The sequence below is a fragment of the Panthera uncia genome, chromosome A2, assembly GCF_023721935.1.
Source record: "Panthera uncia isolate 11264 chromosome A2, Puncia_PCG_1.0, whole genome shotgun sequence".
Classification (NCBI taxonomy): domain Eukaryota; kingdom Metazoa; phylum Chordata; class Mammalia; order Carnivora; family Felidae; genus Panthera; species Panthera uncia.
This window is the reverse complement of record NC_064816.1, coordinates 144866399-144881626: the sequence shown is the minus strand read 5'-3', so window position 1 is coordinate 144881626 and position 15228 is coordinate 144866399. Positions and strand designations below refer to the sequence as shown.

General features: G+C 40.8%; 1 protein-coding gene across 7 annotated transcripts in view; it reads right to left on the bottom strand.

Annotated features, from left to right (window-relative positions):
• Positions 1-1850, bottom strand: part of CALD1 (caldesmon 1) — a 188467-nt gene extending 186617 nt beyond the window's left edge. For 2 of the 7 annotated variants that reach the window (XM_049641876.1, XM_049641878.1), the window contains exon 1: positions 1565-1850. The gene's annotated coding sequence lies outside the window, so the exon portion shown is untranslated. Of the gene's footprint in view, positions 1-215; positions 311-1564 lie in introns of all 7 variants that reach the window. The other 5 variants (XM_049641877.1, XM_049641879.1, XM_049641881.1 and 2 more) reach the window with 5 other exon arrangements.
• Between the last annotated feature and the right edge of the window lie 13378 nt (positions 1851-15228).

The following is a 15228-nucleotide window of genomic DNA, read 5'->3' as shown; positions in this document are numbered from 1 at the left end:
TTCAAAATGGAATTTATCCTCAAATCCCAAGATTATAGATTTCCTTCCAAACTGCATTCCCTACATGGTTTAGAGAACAGTTGAAAAAGAAATTGCTCTCCATATTTTGATTGACATTAAAAACGCTGTGAAAATAGTTTGGAACTTGAGCTCTTTGAGGGAAGGACAATAATCAAACTATAGCTTTCACTTGCAGCCCTTTCTCCCACACTTACTCAGAACTGTTCCAGGAAAATTCACAGGGAACTCTGTTCTCATATATCACTTCTAGGAGGAGAGAGGCATTCTCAAGAAAATTATCCCCAAACTTCTAAATACAAAGAGAAAAGATTAATGAATCTCAACACAAAGCCACCTCACTTGACAGAATAAAAGCAAACTGAGTCAGTTGTTTGGAGTTAGAAACCTTTAATATCCAGCTTTATTTAAAAATTATCAGACTTGCCCTTCTTGCCACACACTGCCTAGTCCTCCCCCAAGCTCTAGCCACACATGCCTGGTTTTGCCAAACACATGAGAAAGATTTTACTATTCCAGTTTACAAGTCCATCTGCATAGCCCTGTTAACAGAAGGGATCTATGAATACCAAGTACTTTGTTCTCATCCACTTTTTTTGACCATGTATTACCATAGCACGAAAATTCCCCCACCCTTTACAATCAGCTCTTTCTAAAAGGAATTCCAGACTACTACCAACTGGCTGCCTTGTACTACTGTTTAAGATGCCCAAATATGTCTGACTATCTTGAAATGAAAGCCTGCTTCTCCCTTTCTGGAATGCACTTGTAAACTGCATCTTTTCAAATTCTCTAGTCAGGGGCACACTTTCAAACAGAAAAATAAGATTTGTTAAGAAATGGTTTGGTAGGATGTTAAATGTGATTTCTAAAAACACACCCACCAGCACACGCATTCTCTCATTATTAGGTTTTATAGGAAACAGACCTTGGTAGGCATCTTCCTGTCTTGGCAAATATCAGATCAGTTACATTAACCCAACTGGTGCTAAATGCTCTTGCCACGAACTCTGACCTTATTTCCTTGCAGCTCGAGAAGTCCAGTCTTAATTAAATACAGGTAGCAGAATAATATGTAAATGCCTTTGGTTAAGAACCTTTACTTTTTGGCTTCTCATTAGCCGAAAAAGTTGTTGTTTCTAAAGCAAAACCTCTTTAAATCTCTGGTAATAAAAGATGCAGGCGAGACCACCGGTGTGGGCAGACTGGCACGGCACGCCTGCTGACCCTGGCCCTGTGGCTATCAGGTAGAATCCCCACTGCACTCCTAAACAAAAGGCTTTCCTTCTCAAGGTTGCCGGTGGTCCCCGAGCATAAGTCTCCGTCCTGTCCCAACTCCAAGAACAGAACTTGAAATCTCATCCTGTTTGTCTTCCGGGAACATCTGCAGGGCGGCAAAGCCCAGTCTGGCTCTGAGAATTTGCATGGTTTATTGGCTTTCACAATCTTGCATCTCCAGCTACCTTAGGCAGGAATGTTGACTGAAACCCGGAGAAAGCCCCCAGACTCTCTGGAAGAGATTAAAAGAAAGCCCTCCGTGGCTTACCTCGCAGGCTGCAACTTCTTCCTGGGGACTAAGTCGGAAAGGAAGGACTGATTTCTCTAGCAGGAGCACAGCAAGAGGGCAGGCAGGCAGGCAGCCTAATACACACTGCTCTATTCAATAAAACTCCAGACCGCCCTTCCTTAGCCCCTCCCAGAAGTCCATGCTAAGTGAACACATATCCCCTATGTTTACAGTCGGCAGTCGGTGGTATGCATTGTCCTGTAGTTTTTCTAATAGGCAGCCAATGACGACACCCCGGCCGAGGTGGATGCAGCCTGCCTGTGGAGATGCCTGTCATTCCCTAGGCATGCTCAGGAAATCACTCATCAGAAAAACCGAGACCTAAAAAGCTCTGAAACTGCGCGCAGGCTGCCAAAACCAGCCAGCTACATGCCCTTTTTTGGTTATCCTTAGCAGGGCCTCTGGAAGTGAATCCATTGTCAGGAACAATCATAAGAAATGTTAATCTTGGAGAAAGAGGCTGTCTTGTAGAACACAAACGCAACTTTAAAAAGAAAGCAGTCTATGAAACAAGAAGTTAACAGTCCATATGTTTAGTGGGGTGGGGGTGGGGAAGGCTTTTAAACTGAGGGAGCCTTAATAGCATATTTCTCTTAAAAGTAGCCATGTATACAAAATGAAATTAAATTGTTCTACAATTTTAAAGTCTGCAATGGCCAGGACCCAGGTCTGTATGTACAGACTACATTCTAACCTGAACGAGGAACAGCCCCCTAAAAATATGTCTACATGTGTTATAAAAACAACTGACAAAAAAAAACCTTAGGTCTTTTTTAGTAGGTAATGTTTTCCAGAATAAGTGTAGTGCCAGAAACTCAGCTAGGCAGGGTCCTACAGCCTTGGCGATCCTCACTAGTTTTCCGTATCACCCCCCTCTCCACCTCCCCTTTGTCTCCTCAGATTTGGCAACAGGGAGACATTGCTGGCAACTCTGCACAACAGAGAGGGCGTGAAGAGACCCAGCACTTCCTCTGCGACTGCTAGAGACAATGCGTATGCCCACTGAGATGAGACTGCTGTTTTAGCGACTTCTTGAAAGTACTCCAACCAAGTCTTCTTGGTAGGACGTGGGCTATGAGAGGGTCAGAATTAGGCAATGCTGAAGCAGGATGAAGTTAACTGGCCCACGTGTGCACACAACCTGTGGTTTTGTACTTTTCAATAAAGAATTCACTCAATTCATCAATCAGTACTTAATTCAGTAGTCACAATAACAAAAAATTAGGAGCACTTACTACTTGTCAGGCCAGGAGCTCGGTGCTAGATTTCTGTCTCCTTATCGCTGTGTGTTTAGAAACTGTCTCATCACTGACCAAGAAGACTTAATATATTTTCCCTGGCTGACTACAAGTCCACAAGCTTGGTCTCCAAAAACCTTAGGTTTTACCATATAAGCCTATTTATGAAGATCTGACCTGAAAATAATCTCTACTTAGGAACAAGTGCCTGCCCTTTGTGCCTTATACTGAAGACTTGGGAAGTAACCGATCCACCTGGATGGTTTCCTTCTTCAGTCCTCCAGCATTAGCCAGTCACCCACAGGCATCAATATCAAGCCTACGCTCATCTCTTTCCTGGGAAGGCTGCCTGTCCCATCTTCCCAACTGCTACTGCAGCACAGCCTGAAAAAGCTACAGAGCAGGCTGCCAGGCAGAGGGAGAGGTGAGCTTCAAGCATCCCAAGTTAGAACTCGGAATGCACTTTCCCAGGGAAACAGAATAAATAATGGCTGGTGGGAACAGTACAGTCAATGCAGCATTTCAAGGACACTATGGCTCAACCAGGCATTTGTGGAGCACCACCGTTTATAAACTTGTTCCTATGGTAAAATGTTTTCTGATCCCAAGTGAATAATTTGGAAATAAACTTTGGGAACATAACCAGTTTCACTACTGGGGATGTCCCGTATGTGGACAAACCTGTAAAGACAGAATAACAGTTCATAGTCAGGTAAACTGCTGAGCTTGGAGATGTCGTGGCACAGGCATCAATGACCTCTGAAAACAACTCAGTTGGTGATGCCTGTGTGAAGATATGACCTGTGTCCAGAGATGTTTGAGGCCCATGCTCTCCAGGCCATATGGTCTGTGACTCAGTGAGGCCTGTTTTAATGCACTGTTTTCCACGGCCACTGCTGATTCAATCCTAAGCCGCATTCTTCCCGCTTGTGTGAGTAATGCCTTTTGGTTAAACAGCATCAGGGCATAATTTGCAATCTATGAATAAAATAAGTACCAGCTTTCCAGAGGAAAGAAAAGTTGCACTACAAATGGGGAAAATATTATCAGCAGGAAACATGGAAAGGACATGCGTTTTGCATGGTTTTTAGAAGATAAATGGCTAAATATTTTTGGGTTCTGTCTTTAGAAAAGAGAAGTATGTTTCCCAAGATAAATTCTGAATACCTCATTTTCAGGGCATAGTGGATGACCAATCATTCAGCCTTTTTTGTGTATTTGAAAGTAGACACTGTGCAAGAACCACATGGTTGGAAGGATAATTTAACAAATTTCATTAGAAAAAAGAAAGAAAAAGATAGATGTTGCCAATCTCTACCATGGGAAACTTCACTTTCATAGTATTTACTTTTTCCAGAAGTCATTTGTAAACAACACTAAAAATACACAGGACTTATACAGAAAATTTTTGTGGAATATAATTCCCACTCAGACCATCCCAGATAAAGAGCAGCTTGTCTAGCATAGGCTATATCTACCTAATCAAACCATAACAAATCTAAAGAGACATTTGGAAACATCTGGATGGTTCATTGTATTTTTTCAGTTCCAACTGAGTATTTGGAATCATGTATATAAGTAGTGAGCAATTACATTTCACTTGCAAGTCAGTTTGGGAAAAGTAAAAGCAGGCCACACCTTTTTCATTCAAACTTAAAATCGCTTCACTTAGTTCCATAAAAAAATACATTTTCCAGTTCAAAATATTTACGTAATTGAATAAAACAGATATTTTGAACATTTTAAAAGGCAGCAAAATACCGCCCCCCCCCCCCCCACCACACACACACGCATCTTCTTTTACTCAAATGAAGTATTTCCAGAAACTCAAGTTTAGAAAACAATAAAATCAGACTGGTAAAATGTTGATGCCAAAACTGGACAACAAAGATAGCACAAAAAGAGGAAAACTATCCTAAGTATATTTCTGAGCCTAGATGAAAACAATTAGCACCCTGAATCCAACAGTGTAAAAACAAGGTAAGGCCAATGTGGAGACAGTCCGAATCTGAAAATCTAGTGATTCAGTAGTAAATTAGTATGATACAATGTAAGCAGTTAAAAAGTTAAAAAAAAAAAAAAAAAGTTGACGAAAGAAAAGAGAAAGATCATCTCAACAGATAAAAAAATAATACTTGGTAAAATTAGCAATCTTACACAGAAAAAACAAAAGTTCTTGAAAAACCAGCAACAGAATCTTTCTAAACATGTAATGAGACCTTTACCAGAATGCTACAGCGAATACTATGCTTAATGACGAAATGGTAAAGTATTCTCACTATAATCAATGAAAAGGCAAGGGTGACTATCATCTCTCTACAATTAAAAAATGGGGTGGAGGTCCTAACCAAGACAAAGACAAAGAAAAAAAGAAAGAAGAACTATAGGAATTAGGAAGAAAACAAATGTCTTTATTTGCTATGATAGGATCGTGTGGGTAAAAGGTTCAAGTGAATCAACAAATATATTAGAATTAATAAAAGAGTTTAGCAAAATTATTGGAAGCAAGTTCAGTATGCAAAACTCCAGAGTTCCTGTAACCAGCTGTCTCTAATTTTAAAATATAATGGAAAATAGATGATTCATATTAATAACAAAAGTGTGCATTACTTGGGAATAAATGTAACAAAATAGTGCAAGAAAATTGAAGAGCTGGATTTAAGGAAATAAAAGGCCCGTATAAATGGTGAAATATATCACTTTTACAAATGACAGACCTCAAAATTATAAGGATGTAAATTTTCCTTGAATTAACCTATGTAGCATTTATTATTCCAAATAAAATCCCTAAATGATATATTTTGTAGAACTTAACAAAACAATCCTAAAATTCAGATGGAAAAGTAAAGATCTAAAAATAAGGACTGAGATTTTTATAGAGCAATTCTAGTTAAGATGAGTATTATTGCCCTGGGAATAGACAAATAGATTATTAGAATAAAGTGGAAAACCTAGAAACAGCCCCAAGCATATATGGAAACTTCTAAAATAATAGCAAAGACACAACCAATGAGGAAGAAAAGGGTGGGCTATTCTATTAATGGTAAGGTTACCATTGATTATGTAGAATCAATAAAGTTAGATTCAAAATTCCCACCCCATACTAAAAGAAACTAGATTACATGGGGAAAAAAAACAACTTTAAGATGATTAGGAAAAACTGTAGGTGAATAATTTTATAATGGAGTATGGAAGGATTCTTCAACATAAAAAACAGAAGTTCAGATGGAAACACTGAAAACTTTGAGGAGATGGCTAGATTTAATAGAGTAAATGCACAATATGCATTTATTTCTGCTCCTTCCCAAACCTCACCAAAATGATAGCACAGAAATAAAAAATGATCAGTAAATCCTACAAGGCAAAGAATACTGGAAGGGAGTCAACACAGAGTCTAGATGTCAGCCAAATTTTGGAATATGGAAAATGGACACATGGCTGGTAATTGACTTAACAGAACTAAGAAACTGAACTCTGGCCCTGTGGAGTAGAAGGGCCGGTGGATGAGAAAGAAGCCAATTCAAGCCTCAAAACCAGGAAAAATAGGATTTGGAAGCCCCAGGAATCTGAGGTGAGGGATGGAGCAGAAAACAGGTTTGATTGGAAATCTGAGTAAGGGGGGTACTTGGGTGGCTCAGCTGGTTAAGTGTCAGACTTTGGCTGAGGTCATGATATGGTTCATGGGTTCGAGCCACGCACCGGGCTCTGCGCAGACTGACCGCTCAGCTCAGAGCGTGGAGCCTGCTTCAGCTGCTGTGTCTCCCTCTCCCTTTCTCTCTGCCCCTCCCCCACTCATACTCCCTCTCTCTCTCAAAAATAAACATTAGAAAAAAATTTTTTTTGAAAATCTAAGGAATAGTTAAAAGCCCAGATCTAGGAACCCCCAACACACGTAGGTGAACACCCCTCTTTCAATCAGACAGAAGTTCCAAGTTTATTCTCTGAAGGCAAGTGCTGCCCTCAGAATGGCGAAACAGTGGACAGGGAAGAGGCTTCATACTGAAAACAAAATTGAAATGTAAGTATACTCAGTGAACACTGGAAAACCCCCAGTCTCCTCACTCTGCAGGTTACCAGGACACCAACAGTCAGGTTTGTACTCAGCAGAAAGGAAATTGGAGGATTTCACTGTAGGGAAAGTGGCATGCCCATGGAAAAAAGAACTAAAGACATAGACACTGAGGGACCCCTGAAATTTCTGGCTCATTGCCCAAGGCCCTTTAGTGAACTTGTGCACAGGAACTCCCAATCTGCTGTTTAGCACCTCACACTTAAAAATATGAACATGAAGTTAAGGAGAGGATCTGAGAGACTCGAACAACAGAAAAAGGAATTCAGAGGAAAAAGAGGCAAGGTGAGAAACAGAAGAACAGTTCAAGAAAATTATAATTACTATTCACAGAGAGATAAGAGTCGATACTGTTGCCACCAAAGGAGAAAGATGCTTTAAGAAGGCACTTTCAGAGAAGAGGAAAAAGCTCTTGTAAATGAAGAATACTGTGGCAGAAAGTTATAAAAATTCAATTCAAGAAATGTTAAGATAAAGTTTAAAAAAAAAACCTGCCAGATAATTAGAAGAAAAAGGATGGAAAAAAGAAAATAACATTAAAGAATCAATAAAAAACCCAACATCTGAGTGTTCCAGAAAAAGAGGAAAGAGAAAATTGTGGGAAAGAAATTATCAAAGAAATAAAACATTAAAATTTCCCACACCTAAAGGACACAAGTTTCCAGATTCAAAGGGCCCACTGGGCATCTAGTACAATGAATGAAAACATATTTAATTCTGAAGTTATCAAGTTCTTGGGTTTTATGTTCCATCCAAAGGTGGGGGAGGAGTTGGGGTTGAAACCAGAAACCGAGACAGAAGATAAGGATCAGAAAATAGAGAGTACAAAACTATGACAGAAGTGAAGGGTAGTCCCATGATGACAGTGAAAGAAAATTCCAGGATAACAGCTGGTCAAGAGAGCAACAAGTAAAGACTGAAGCAGAGGGATCCAGAGAGGACGTTTTCAGGAAAATCAGGTAGACAGATTACCTGATTTTTTCTTGGGGAAAGCATCTGTGATAGGTACATGGAAATGAGTAAATGTAAGATTGAAGTCATTATAATTTCAGGAAAAACAAAATGTTTATATGAGAAAGGAAAAGGGATCATTGTATACCATATAGTTCAACTGTGAGAAAAATTTACACAGTCATAATAATGTAAATACTATATTTTGATTTCACCAAAACAATGATGTAATTAGATTCCAAGGATAACAAGCAAGAACATGTTTGTAGGATGATGGTGGATAAGAGAGCTAAACCTTCATTTTGTTTAGCAGGAAATCAATAGTTAATATCTAGTACTGAAATTTTAATAAATAGTAGAGTTAGCAATTTATTTAAGGATATGAAAACAAATACCACCCTCCCCCGATCCCCCACAAAAAATAGTTCACTCATTCACTGAAAAAATATTTATTGAGTGTCTACCACATGCCAGGGCCTGTTCTAGGCGTTGCAAGCCAAATACATTTTGATGGAGGGAGACAGATAAATACACTAACTAATAAATGTATTAATGTCAGGCAGTGGGAAATGCTATAAAGAAATTGTAATGGAATAGAGAAAATCAGGGAAGTCCTCTATGAAGAAGTTTTCCATGGAGATGAATAAAATGAAGGGGCAAGCACTGGGACCATACAAAGCAATAACATTCCTGACAGCAAGAATATAGCAGGTGCATATTAAAGAACAAGAAAGATTGCAGAGTAATTGGGGAGGAGTGATCACCAACGGCAGATAGGATCATCTAGAGACTTATCATCATGGTAAAGACTTTGAGTTTTATTTTAAATAAGATGGAAAGTCACTGGGAGGTGTTGAGTGGGGAGAGAAAAAAATCACTCTGGTCGTCGTCCTGTAGAACGAGCTGGGAGCTTACCAGTGTAGAAGCAGGGGAAATTATTGCCTCCTTACAGGCAGGAGGTGTTGGCCAGGACTAGGGCAGTTGTGGTCAGGGGACTGAGAAAGTATTGAATTTTGGACACAGCAGGATTCATTGCTGGTTTGGATGAGGAATATAAGAAACAGAGAGGAATCAGAGATATCTCCTTTTATGGGCTGAAGAGCTGAGTCAGTGGTGTAATTTAATAAGCAGGGACCACTGAGGGAAGTGTCGATTTGCAAGGAGGTGTGGGAATCACATTAGACATAATTTAGGCATATTGAGATGACCAAAGGCATTCAAGTGGAGGTGCAGATGGGTAGTGTGATATACAAATCTGATGTTTTAGGGAGAGATGAGGCTTGAGAGTCATCTATTTCTAGATAGTGTTTTAAACTAGGACTAAGTTACCTGGAAGAAAGCAAACAGTGAAGAGAAGGCTACACAAAATGACACCCCAGCATTTAAAGCCCAGAAAAGGAGACTGTGAAAAAGATGATAGCTACTGCCTGGTGGGTGGTCAGGTATGAGAATGGGTAGGGAGGATGGTTACTGCTTTTTGTTAAAAGCCACAGAGCATTATTGGACTTTAAAAGTAGGGTAATTTGTGATAGATTGGATAATTGTAGCCAACTAATCAGTTACTCTTTTAATGGGATTAAACACTCAGTCTTTGCCATGTGTCTTTGTAGGGCTCTCAGAAGGACTTCTTGGCCTGTGGTTTGCTTTGAATGCTTTGAGGTGATGGTGTGCCTGTTCAGGGTGGAAGGTTTAAGAGCATTACATTTTGTTCTTACCCCTGAGCGTCTGCCCTTTGCCATGACAACAAGCACCACAGAGTGGGTTGAATGGCTCATCCCACCCCCTGAACATACACATTCATCGAGAACCTGCAAATGTGACCTTATTTGGAAATGGGGGTCTTTGAAGATGTAATTCAGTTAAGAATCTCAAGATGAGATCATACTGGCTTATCTAGCTGGGCCCTAAATCCAATGGCAAGTGTCTTTATAAGAAAAAGGCAGAGAGAGATTTGAGACACACAGGACATGGAGATTGGAGACACACAGGACATGGAGATGTGAAGACAGAGGAAGAGATGGGGGAATATATCCACAAACCAAGGAATGTTAAGGTTTGCCAGTCACCACTAGAAGCTAGGAGAGAGGCATAGAACAGATTATCCCTCGGAGCCTCCAGAAAAAGCCAACAACCCTGTCAACACATTGATTTTGGACTCCTGGCCTCCAGAACTGTGGCAGAATACATTTCTGTTGTTTTAAGCCACCCAGTTTGTGGTAATTTGTTACAGAAGCACAGGAAAACAATATACCCCAGATCGTGTCCACTTTTCAGCTTGAGTTCCCAGTGAGCCCAGCCAGGACCATCAGAGTTGCTACTGACCCAGGCCTTATGCAAAAGGCATAAGAAATAATGTTTGTTGTTGTAAGCCACTGAGGTTTTGTAGCATTTTTTACCAAGAAAAAGCTAACTAATATTTGTATATATTAAGAAGTAAACTAAAGAAATTTAGTTAAACTCAAGAAAGTTTGGTTAAGACAGAAAAACTTCTGTTAAATAAGAGTCACCATACACAATGTGAAAAGACGAGCCAAGAGAAAATGTGCAATGTATAAAGGATTAGAATCTAGAATATCCAAGACTGCCTAAAAATCAATTGAGGTAGAGAGCGAGAGGGGCAACACTATTACAAAATGGGAATAGGATGTAACATCCACAGAAGAGAAAATGCAAAGGCCAAAGTCCTTGAAATGATGCTCAACCTTATGAGTAATCAGGAAAATGAAAGTGAAAACACTGACACCAGCTCACAGCCAACAAATTGGTAAAGAAAAAAACATTTAATCTTGTACAACTAAATGATGTTGGTAATGTGCAGAATCCTATGCGTTTTCGATAAGAAAGTAAATTGGGACACTTTGTAGAGTTACTTGGCAGTGATATTTAGTATATGCCTTCTTTGTCCAGCAATCCCACTTTTAGGTATATCCTTTTAGGAAACTCATGTTCTTTAGCAAGGAGGCACGTAAAGGGCAGCTCGTCAGAGTATTATCTGTCACAGCAATATCACAAAATTCCTACAGCAATCAGCAGGGGAAACGCTACATAAACTATGGTATAGGATGGAATACTATATAGTAGCTGAAATGAATGAATTAGATGCACCTGGGTCTCAAAAACATATTATGTGGGGAAAAAAAAAAAAAAGCAAGTTGCAGCTGGAATGATTCCATTCATATGAATTATTTACGGCTCCAGGCAACAGTAGGCTAGAACCACTCCAAATTCAACATAGTGGTTACCCGTAACAAGGTAGAAAGAATGATGCTAGTCACAAAATCAAGAAACTTGAAATTTATCTGAAATGTATAAAAGACCTCAAGTAATGATGACAAAACAATTACATTTGTTAATTCTGCAGAGTATATATACAGATTGTACATTATCCTTAGACTTTTTTTTTCCTTTTAAGAAACTGCTATACAAATGAGATTTCTCTCCCCAAGGCACTAGTATCTGGTCACCTATGTGATACAGGGAAAGGTCACTGCCCTTCTTTGTTCTCAGGGCATCAGTAGAGCTCACTCAGGACCAATCAGACTAGCAGGGAGAGAGGACCTGCCCTGAAGATGAAGTCCTCAACTTAATCACACCTTTGTATTAAGGGTCTGACATGATAGGATCAACAGTTACTCTTTAAGGCTAACACCTTAAGCCATAGTCTAACTTAGTGCCTTAATGCCAACTGTTTTAGGAATAGGGCACAGATAAAGTGAGGGCCAGCTCTGATCCACTTTGATGGGCACAGAAGGATTAAAGACAGGCTGGTCTCTCAGAGCATCAAGTGGAAGAAGAAGGGCTTTGGTTGTCTGGGATAAGGGTGATGACCTGAGATGGAAAGAGGGCGTAATCCAAGAAGCCCCAGTATGAAGGAGCTTATGAGACAAATGTTACCTTTTCCCACTCTCACTGAGTGGCCAATTCCTTCAGTCTCCCTATCAGAAATCTCTGTCTCCCTATTTCTTGATCTAGGGAGGATAACGGGATGTCTCCATGATTTCCACTCTTCCCACATTCATTTCTACTGGATTTGCTCTACCCTCAGGGAAAGTAAAATGTTTCCATCCATGAGAAATCCCTCTTGGTCTCTGATGGGTATCTGAGTCACGCAGAGCCACAGCCAGATTTCTCTCAGACAGTTGCATTCATTCATTCATTCATTCATGCAACCAACCTCTTAACATGTATCACCTACAAGGCTTAGTGTTAGGCTCTAGGCCTTTTATTATCTTGTAAAAACACCACACCTACCTTTAAAGAACTGCTGGTCTAAAGGAGAAGCTCAGACATGTGCACAAGATGGACTCTCAAATGGCAAGTGCTAAGAGAGACCCCTTTGCACCACATGTGTTTACCCAGCTGTGTGTGTTTCCTTTTCCCGTCTCACGCTTAACGAAGGCTGTCTAATCCAACCAAGACCGTGTGGTGAGACCTGGTGTCCCTCCCAACCAGAAAGCATATCCTTCTCTCATTTCAGGGGGGAAAAAAAAAGCCAATCTCATAATTGGCTTTGCATTGCAGACATACTTGTGAAGGGTGCAAATAAGAAAACATTTAAAATATTTGATCTATTTTGGGTGAGGTTTTGTAGCTTTGGCCTAGCAGAATGTCATCTGAGAAGCAGTGATTTCTCTTGGGGGGCAGATATTTTTAAGATCAAAAAAAGAAAAGAAAAGAAAACATTTTCAAAGAGATAGCGGAGTCTGCTAAATACACAGGGAATGATGGCTGTTTGGAACATGCAAACTAACGGCAGCATAGAAGCATCTGAGCGCTCATCAAGCTCTGCTGGACGTGTGCTCCCTTTACATCATAGAGAGGGTGTGTCTGAGACGCCTGTGCCACCGCACCACGTCCCCTCCTTCCGAGCTTTCACCTGTGCCACCGCACGCACCCTCGTACTGTCCTCATGTTGCTCCCCGCCCTCCTGTGTCTATACACACATCCCGGTTTTACCTCTGATGACTCTAGCTTCCTCTAGCTTCACGCCTGTCTTTTCTTTTACTGTCAGATTTCTCCAAATGATTAATGTATGATGCAGCCCCACCACCCCCACTTCTTTCATGACCTCACTTCTTGGTCCCTGAACATTTTGACTTCAGCCCCTGACCTCTTCTGAGAGGTGGTGTCTGTGACCCCTGAGCAGCTGGACCCTTTTGCAGTCCTCCCCGGCATCCCCTGAGCCCCCTGGGTTCTGTCTTTATCTCTGGTAGCTCTTGCCACTGATGGCTGGTCTGTTGTCTTACTTCTCTGGCCTCTTAGATTTTTCCTCCTGTTCTTTTTCCTCAGTGAGGACATCTCCCAGTGCCCCGGCCTGATCTCTCTCTTAGAGAATTCACAGGGCAGATATAAGAATTAAAGGAGATGGGGCGCCTGGGTGGCGCAGTCGGTTAGGCGTCCGACTTCAGCCAGGTCACGATCTCGCGGTCCGTGAGTTCGAGCCCCGCGTCAGGCTCTGGGCTGATGGCTCGGAGCCTGGAGCCTGTTTCCGCTTCTGTGTCTCCCTCTCTCTCTGCCCCTCCCCGTCTCCCTCTCTCTCTGCCCCTCCCCCGTTCATGCTCTGTCTCTCTCTGTCCCAAAAATAAATAAAAAAAAAAAACGTTGGAAAAAAAAAAAAAAAAGAATTAAAGGAGATCAAGTGTTGGTGGAGTTGCTTTCTGAACTAAATGCTTGTTTACTGATGGGACAAACTTTTATGAAGCACCTTTCCCACAGCGAAGCTTTTCTCAGTCTTGGGAATACGGGGACACTGTAGAAGACACTGTTGGCTCCTCTTCCCTTAAAAGGGTCTTGCCTTTTGCTGCAGACACAGGTGCTCACATAAGTGCAGTGAAGTGGAGCAGGTGCTGTCATAAAAATCCTGCCCAGTGAAGGTCACCAAGGAGGGAGGGGTCATTTTTTTTCTTAGTGGGTTTAAAAAAAAAAAAAAAAATCTCATTTTTTCTCATGTCTATAACAATTACCTCTTCTGATACGAAAAATAAAAAAAAAAAAAAAATGTATTTGGCCCCGATCTCTTGCTCTCATCATGAATTCCCTTGCTTGGAAATCGTCAATATCATCTTACTACCAAAAGGATGAAGTCAAAACTTGGCTTAGCATCTTACCAAGATCTACAATCTTACCAAGATCTAGAAGAGGCCCCTCTTCTTGCCTCTTCTAGATTATCAATGCAAACCCCGCCCCACTCTTGTCAAGGGGCATACCTTCTGCCTGTGACCTCAGTCATGGGCCTCTCCCCTTTACACTTAGCTGTCGTTTGGCACCAGCTCCGGGCGCACCTCAATGCCGTCCTTGAAATCTCAGCCTTCAGTCAGTAACCATTCTCGGGCCACCTATAGAACCTGCTGTCAGACCTGTGCATTTTCTATTTATCAATTACGGACTTGAATTACTTGATATATATCTATATAGATATATATATATCTCCTAGATTGATTAGTGACTGGGTGATCAATTAGTTAATAGTTAATTAATAATTAACAGATAGTTCTGGAGTGCCTGCTATGTGTTGTCAGCTCTATTAGGTCCTAGTGACACAGTGGTACATAAGACATACAGAACTTTTAGAAACAGAGGCCATATCTTAAAATTATGGGCTATATATTATACCCATTTAATCTCTTTCTCTCAACGCTGCCTTTTGGGACCAGAATTTAAAAATACAAACAATTAAGATGTCTTGACAAAAATTATTTACGTTCAACTGTATACAAACCTGGTACTAAAACTGAGAATTCAAGTCAGTGCTCAGGGAATGGTGACTGCCAGTTTGGGTCTAGGCCAGAAACCCTGGAATCTTATTGCTGCTACCCTAATTAAGAGGTGCAGGTGGCCGGGGGAAGGGAACCAAGGACTACAGCCCTCCCACATGCTCATGAATACCAGGCATACCTCGAACAGAACTACCCATGTATGGACTTTTGGGGACACTTAGTTCATATGATTCTTCTAGAAGGTGGGGAAGGAATAATCATAATAAAAATAACAAACAAATGAGTATGGCCAGAGTTGATTTAGAAACTAGAGTGCCAACTTATTAACTTCAAGTGGGATACATATCCTAAGGCAAAAAACTAAAGTGGCCATTTGAACCCAGGCTCCTGACCAATAGGCATCTCCCTTCAGGACAAAGAAAGGAGGTGTTAGGGAAAAGTTTTGACCCAAAGCCCAAGAACCTGGCCAACTTGGAGGGTGATTCCAGCGATGGCTAATAAACTGCCTTTCCTTAGGAATATTTCTGTCTGAAGAATTAGACCCTATTGCTAGGAGAACTGCTCCTAAAATAGTACTAGAGGAATCCTGGCATATTCTTCTTTTTGAAGCTCTAAAACATCAGGCTTCTCTTTGCCTGCCAGGACATCTACATTGCCTTCTTTCACGTT